The sequence below is a fragment of the Macaca fascicularis genome, chromosome X, assembly GCF_037993035.2.
Source record: "Macaca fascicularis isolate 582-1 chromosome X, T2T-MFA8v1.1".
In the NCBI taxonomy this organism is placed as follows: domain Eukaryota; kingdom Metazoa; phylum Chordata; class Mammalia; order Primates; family Cercopithecidae; genus Macaca; species Macaca fascicularis.
In genome coordinates, this window is record NC_088395.1 from 89,519,691 (window position 1) to 89,527,028 (window position 7,338).

Consider the following 7,338-nt stretch of genomic DNA (forward strand, 5'->3'; position numbering starts at 1 on the left):
ATAAAAAAAAAAAAGAAAAAGAAAAAGAAAAAAAACTAACAACACTACACTGCATTAACTCACTTACACATAGAACCCAAAAAGCCAAAATTATAGAACCAGAAAGTAGAATGTTTGCTAGTAGGAGACAAGCAGGGGGATGCTATGGGTTGAATGTGTTCCCAGAAACTCATGTGGTAAGTTATAATGGTCAATGTAGTAATAACAAAGGTGGCCTTTAGTAGGTAATTAAGTCATGAGAGCAGAGTTGTCATGGGTGAGATTAGTCCCCATATAAAGGAGCTTGAGGGAGGTGGTTTATCCTCTTCTGGTTTCCTGCAATTTGAGGACACAGCATTTGTTCCCTTTTTGCCCTAACTGTGAAAAAAAAAATGTTGTTTATATTTTACCCTATCTCAGGTATTTTGCTTTAGCAGCACAAACAGATTAAGATGAGGAAATGGGGTGATGTTAGTTACCGGGTCCAAACTTGAAGTTATAAGATAAAAAAGTCCTGGAGACCTAATGCATGGCCAAGTGACAATGATAGTTAATAATGAATTGTATACCTGAAAGTTGACAAAAGAGAAGATATTACGTGTTCTCACCACCAAAAGACTATATGAAACGATAGATATAAAAATTAGCTTGATTGTGGTAATCATTCCACAGTGTATTGTATAACAAAATGGCACTTATATGCCTTAAATATATACAAATTTTGTCAATTTTACCTCAGTAAGGCTGAAAAGAGACTGTTGTAAATCTTCTATGTGCATTACTTGCTGTACATATGCTTAACAATTTTACCATTAGTAATTTCTGAATAAAAGTTTACAGAAAGAAATGAAACACTCCTGTACTTGAAGATCATCTTGAAGTTTTAAAGGCATTTGTAAGATAATAGAGGTAAACTCATCAGAAGTATCATTTTATGCACATTTATAAATCCACAAATAAAAAAGAGGAAATACTATCCTCTACCACAATGTTAATTTATTTTTTGTTAATTCAGTATTATTATTATGCTATTTAGAAAGGTTTCTGTATACCGAATAAATGCAAAAACAGTTTTGAGTTGGCTCTCTTCATTGCTCATTTTGAATAAAGCCAAATCCAGCCAACTCATCTTTGACAAAGCAAACAAAAACATAAAAAGTAGGGAAAGGACACCCTTTTTAAGAAATGGTGCTGAGATAATTGGCTAGCCACATGTAGGAGAATGAAACTGGATTCTCAACTCTCATCTTTTACAAAAATCAACTCAAGACAGATTAAAGACTTAAATCTAAGACCTGAAACTATAAAAATTCTAGAAGATAACATTGGAAAATTTATCTAGACATTGGCTTAGGCAAAGATGTCATGACCAAGAGCCCAAAAGCAAATGCAATACAAACAAAGATAAATTGCGGGAACTTAATTAAACTAAAAAGCTTTTGCACGGTGAAAGGAACAGTCAGAAGAGTAAACACACAGCCAACAGAGTGGGAAACAATCTTCACAATCTATACATTTGGCAAAGGACTAATATCCTGAATCTACAAAGGAACTAAAAGAAATCAACAAGAGAAAAAACAATCTCATCAAAAAGTGGCTAAGGACATGAGTAGACAATTCTCAAAAGAAGATATAAAAATGGTCAACAAACATACAAAAAATGCTCAATATCACTAATGATCAGGGAAATGCAAATGAAAATCACAATGCAATACCACCTTACTCCTGCTAGAATGGCCATAATAAAAAGTAGTAGATGTTGGTATGGATGAGGTAAACAGGGAACACTTCTATACTGCTGGTGGGAATGTCAACTAGTACAGCCACTATGGAAAACAGTGTGGAAAGTCCTTAAAGAACTAAAAATAAAACAACCATTTGATCCAGCAATTCCACTATTGGGTATCTACCCAGAGGAAAATAAGTCATTACATGAAAGATATACTTGCACACGCATGTTTATAGCGGCATCACTCCCAATTGCAAAAACATGAAACCAACACAAATGGCCATCAGTCAATGAGTAGATAAAGAAACTGAGATACACACACACACATATATTCCATTGTGTGTATATATATATACACATATATACAATGGAATACTATATGTGTTTATATATACACACAATGGAATACTACTCAGCCATAAAAAGGAATAAATTAATGACATTCACAGCAACCTGGATGAGACTGGAGACTATTATTCTAAGTGAAGCAACTCGGGAATGGAAAACCAAGTATCATATGTTCTCATTCATAAGTGGGAGCTAAGCTATGAGGATGTAAAGGCATAAGAATGGCACAATGAACTTTAGGGACTCAGGGGGAAAGGGTGAGAAGGGAGTGAGGAATGAAAGACTACAAATATAGTGCAGTGTATACTGCTTGGGTGATGGGTGCACCAAAATCTCACAAATCACCACTAAAGAACTTACTCATGCAACCAAACACTACCTTCTCCCCAATAACCTATGGAAATAAAAAAAGAAACTGAGTTAATATATCTAAAGCTAGACCTGTTGGCAGTGTGTTGCCAGCCAATAACTTCAGGTTTTAGTCATTGCTCTGTCACTAGCTAGCTGTATAATTTTATTTTATTTTTTCTGGGCCTCAGTTTTCTCTATGGTGCAATAGAAATGTCAACCAAATGAATGCTAGTTTTCTTTAGCTAAAATATGGCTGTCAAAAAGTAAATTATTAATTTATTCTGGTACTTGGAACTCCATTTGACTAAAACTTAGTGTTATTTTGCTTATCTTTTTATCTGGAATTCTCTTTCCTCTTACATTCTATAATCCAAGTAAACTGAGAATCCATATCCATTTCTTTCTCACACTTTTCATATCAAATTAATTACTTTGTACTGTCTATTCTACAGTCTTAAAATCCTTTAAATCTATCCCCAAAATGACTGCTTTATTTCAAACTCCTTTTATCATCTTCCTGGAATATTACATCAATTTTTAATTGTTTCTTTTATATATACATTTTACTCCTTCCAATCTGTTCACACTGCCACCAGGAGGAACAGTCTAAAACACAAATCTTTGTTTATTTTCAAAAAGGGAAAATTAGAGACTCTTGCATGCCTCAGCCACCTGGAAATGGCATAGTGCATAACATCAACTCTGTGAGCTTTAATTCAAGAAGGAAAATGGGAATCCACTGGAATAGAGAAAGACAACAGAGATCCCAGAGAGGAGATCATGCACAAAAAGCCCCAATGATAGCATCTGTCTGACAAAAGTAAATGAAACCCCAGAATATGATAGAGGCAGAGAGCTTCTGGTATAATTTGCATGTGTGTCCCCATTTAAATTTTATGTTGAAACATAATAGTTAATGTTGGAGGTGAGGCATGGTAGAAGCTGATGGAATCCTGGAGCAGATTTCCCATGAACGATTTAATACTGTCCCCTCGGTACTGTCCTTGTGATATTTGGTGAGTTCTCATGATATCTGGTCATTTAAAAAGGCATAGAATCTTTCCCTTTTCTCTTTCACTTCTGCTCTGGATATGTGACATCTCTGCTTCCCCTTCACCTTTTATCAGAATTGTAAGTTTCCTCAGACCTCCCGAGAAGCTGAGCAGATGCTAGCATCATGTTTCCTGTACAGCCATCAGGACTATGAGCCATTTAAACTTCCTTATTTATAAATTACCCAGTTTCCTGCATTTCTTAGTAGCATTGTGAGAATACACAAATACAGCCTCCCTCTGTTACTCAGCTTTACACTAGGGGTCTTAGTAAAAGAGGTCAAAATCAAGAACCTTGCTTCTCCCAATCCCTGGAGTAAATGTGAGGAGAACCTTGGAGACACTGAAAGTGAAAAACACTAGGAAAAGCTGCAGGATTTTTCCAGACCTGAGATTGAGAACAGAGTGCTATTTTTAATCCAGGTGAATACAATGTAACTCATTTTTGGCAACCCTGCAGTATGGATGTGCAAGCATTTTAGATTTGGGTCAAAGATTGAAGTACTTGCTCTGGAGTGGGGTAGGAGCCTCCATAGCCAGAACTGTGGAAAGCTTCACAGCTGTATGCACTGAAATTGTGCTCTTCCTTGTTTCATGCCTGTAGCAGGACTAGAGCTGCTAGAGCTGTAGTTTCTCTATGGCGATGAGTGTTGCCGTCAAGTCCAGATTGCTGACCAGGAATTGACCTGCATGTGTCATTGCTGGGTGCCCAAGCCTGCTTCCCTGAGATTGTGCACGGCAGGACCTTCTCTGCTCCAACAACAGGCAGAACTCCAGGGATGCAGAGCACCCACTTTCCTGGACAAGCAGCCTGAGCCGCCCCATCCTTCCTGTGCATAAATTATGCTGCAGCAGGGAACTCTCTGCTCCATACCCCAGCAGAGCTCCAGGCATTTGGACAGAGACCATGGTGACATATGTTCCACTCTGCTTCATGCCCAGGCAGATCTTCAGGCATTTGAAGTACCTTCTCACCCAGATCAGCAACCTGATCAGCTCAAATCTTTCTGTGCAGAAAGTCTGGTGCAGGGAGACCCTCTCTGCTACATGCTCAGACATATCTTCAGTCATTTGGAGCAACTGCTCACCAAGATTGGCAGTCCGAGCCACCCAACTGATCCTCAGCAGATTGTGAGGCAGTGAGGCCCTCTCCACTTGACCTCCAAGCATATCTACAATCATTCAGAATACCCACTTGCCTGGAGCAGCAGCCTGAACCAAACCACCATTCTTGTGCAGAGACTGCAGTGCAGTGTGATCCTCTACTTTCCATGTCCAGGCAGAGAACCTGTCTCTGAGCTCTGAGATTCTTTGCTCAGCTTGGTCTATTGTGCTGTTAATACTTGCAATTGCATTATAAAAATTTTGTAGTGTGTTTTTCAGCCCTATCTTATCAATTTTATTCTTTCTTCCAATCATTATTTCATATATCAGCTGCCATATCATTTTACTGTAAACCTTAGAATCCTTGGATTGGGTTTTAGCTTTCTCCTGGATGTCTATTATCTTTATTTCTATTTATATTCTGAATTATATGTCTGTCATTTCAGCCATTTTAGCCCAGTTAATAATCCTTTCTGGGGAAATACTGTGGTTATTTGGTGGAAAGAAGACATTCTGGGTTTTTGAGTTGACAGAGTTCTTGCACTGGTTCTTTCTCACCGGTGGGGGCAGATGTTGTTTCTACTGTGGTATAATTTTAGTACAGTCACTTGAGTTCTTATCTGGATATTTTTAGAGGGCCATGGCTTTGTGCAGGATCTTTATTTAGGAAAAAAATGAGCTAGTAATACTTACTGATCTTTATTATTTTTGGTGTATAAAACGTTGGGGATCACACAAAACACGTAACCCTAACATATTTATTTCTGAAGATGTATTTCTTTTTCATATTGTTTCTCTGTGATTTGAACGGAGAATGTTGTGAGAGAAGATGCTAAAGGTAAAGCAAGGGCGTTATTTGAAAAAGGAGTGAAGAAAGTAATACTTTTATGTTCATCCTCCCGAGTTCAAACACTTTGTTTATAAGTATTTAAATTCAGTCATATTTTATTGAACTGCTGAGTGTTAGAAAATGAGCTAATCCACTGTATCTGGAACTGGATAGACCTATTTAATTCAGCAAATATTTAATTTGTAACATGCGGCATATTTTGCTGGATATAAAAGTGGATGAGGTTAAATTCTTTGTCATCTAGCAGCTTCCATTTTGGTTTGTGGAGACTGAATTATACCATCCTACTATCCACTTCCCTCTAATACATTTTCTACTTAATGCACAACAAATGAACCACTGTGGGTCCTGGGAGAATAAATATTCTAGAGTATGCTTTGGCAGGTATACATATACTTCTCTAGGTACACAGCAGAAAAAAAGTAAAACGGGTACTATCAGATTTTATGTCATTCTGATGCGTCTGTACTTATTTAAAGGAAAATGTTCAAATATCACATATCATTCTGAGAAAAATCATTGCCTTGTAATTTAAAGAAAAAATTTTACTAAGTAATATTCTTTTATAAGAGAAGCAACACATCTGGTATAGAATTGTGTGGACAACCTACAGAATAAAAGAAAATATTTGCAAACCATATGCCTGATACGGGCATAGTATTTATAATGTATAACAAACTTTAACAACTCAACTATACAAAAACAGATAATCCAGTTAAAACGTGAAAAGGTAAACTGAAGAGGTACTTCTCCAAGAAGATAAGGAAATGACAAAATTCACATGGAAAGGTGTTCAACATCATTAGTCATCAGGGAAATGCAAATTAAAATCACAATGAGATGCTACTTTACACCTACTATGATGGCTATAATCAAAAGTTAGACAATAAGGATGTTGGTGAGGGTCTGGAGGAATTAGAACTTTCGTGCATTGCTGGTGGGGATGTAAAATTGTGGAGCCAAGATGGAAAACGTCAAGTTTCTCAAATGGTAAAACATGGAGTCACAGTATGACCCAGCAATCCCACTCCCAAAAATATACCCAATATAATTGAAAACATCACTCAACACCAAAATTTATACAATAATGTTCAAAGCTTGTTTGGCTTATTCATAATAGCCAAACAGTGGACACACTCCAAGAGCTCATTTACTGGAGAGACATGAGCCAGATGGCACAATAGGAGTTTACTGGTTCCAGTCCCACTCACAGAAATCCAACCAGCAAGTATCTGCATACAAAAATAAAACAATACCTTCATAAATGTCTGGGTACTCAGGAATGAGGTTAACACACAATCTTGGTGTGCAGGGTTTTTACCCTATTTTTCCCCTCTTAACACATTGAATATATTATCCCAATTTATCTTGGCCTGAAAAGACTTCTGCCAAGGAATCTGCTGATAGTATTATAAAGGTTCCCTTGTATGTGATGAGGAACTTTTCACTTGCCACTTTCAAAATTTTCTTTTGTTGTCTTTGATATTTGATAATTTTATTGTAACTCGTCTCAGTGAGAACATCTTTATGTTCAACCTATTTAGAATTCTTGGGCTTTCATAGTTCTGGTCTTACATTGCCTCATCCAGGTTTTGGAAAATATTTAAAAATCATTATTTTTAAAAACATGCTTTGTACCTTTTTCTCTTTCTCTGCTATTTTGGGAGCCCTTATAATATGCAAGTTTGTTTCCTAATGTTGTTTCTTAAGTCCTATAGGTCCCCATTCTGATTTTCTTTCTTTTTGTTGTTGTTCCTTTGACGATAATTTCAAATGATCTTTCTTTGAATTCACTGATTTTTTCTTCTGTTTGATTGAGTCTACTGTCTAAGCTTCATATTGAAATTTTAAGTTCAGATGTTTTACTCTTCACCACCAGAATTTATTTTAGTAATCTCTGTTTCTTTGTTCAACATATTATTTTG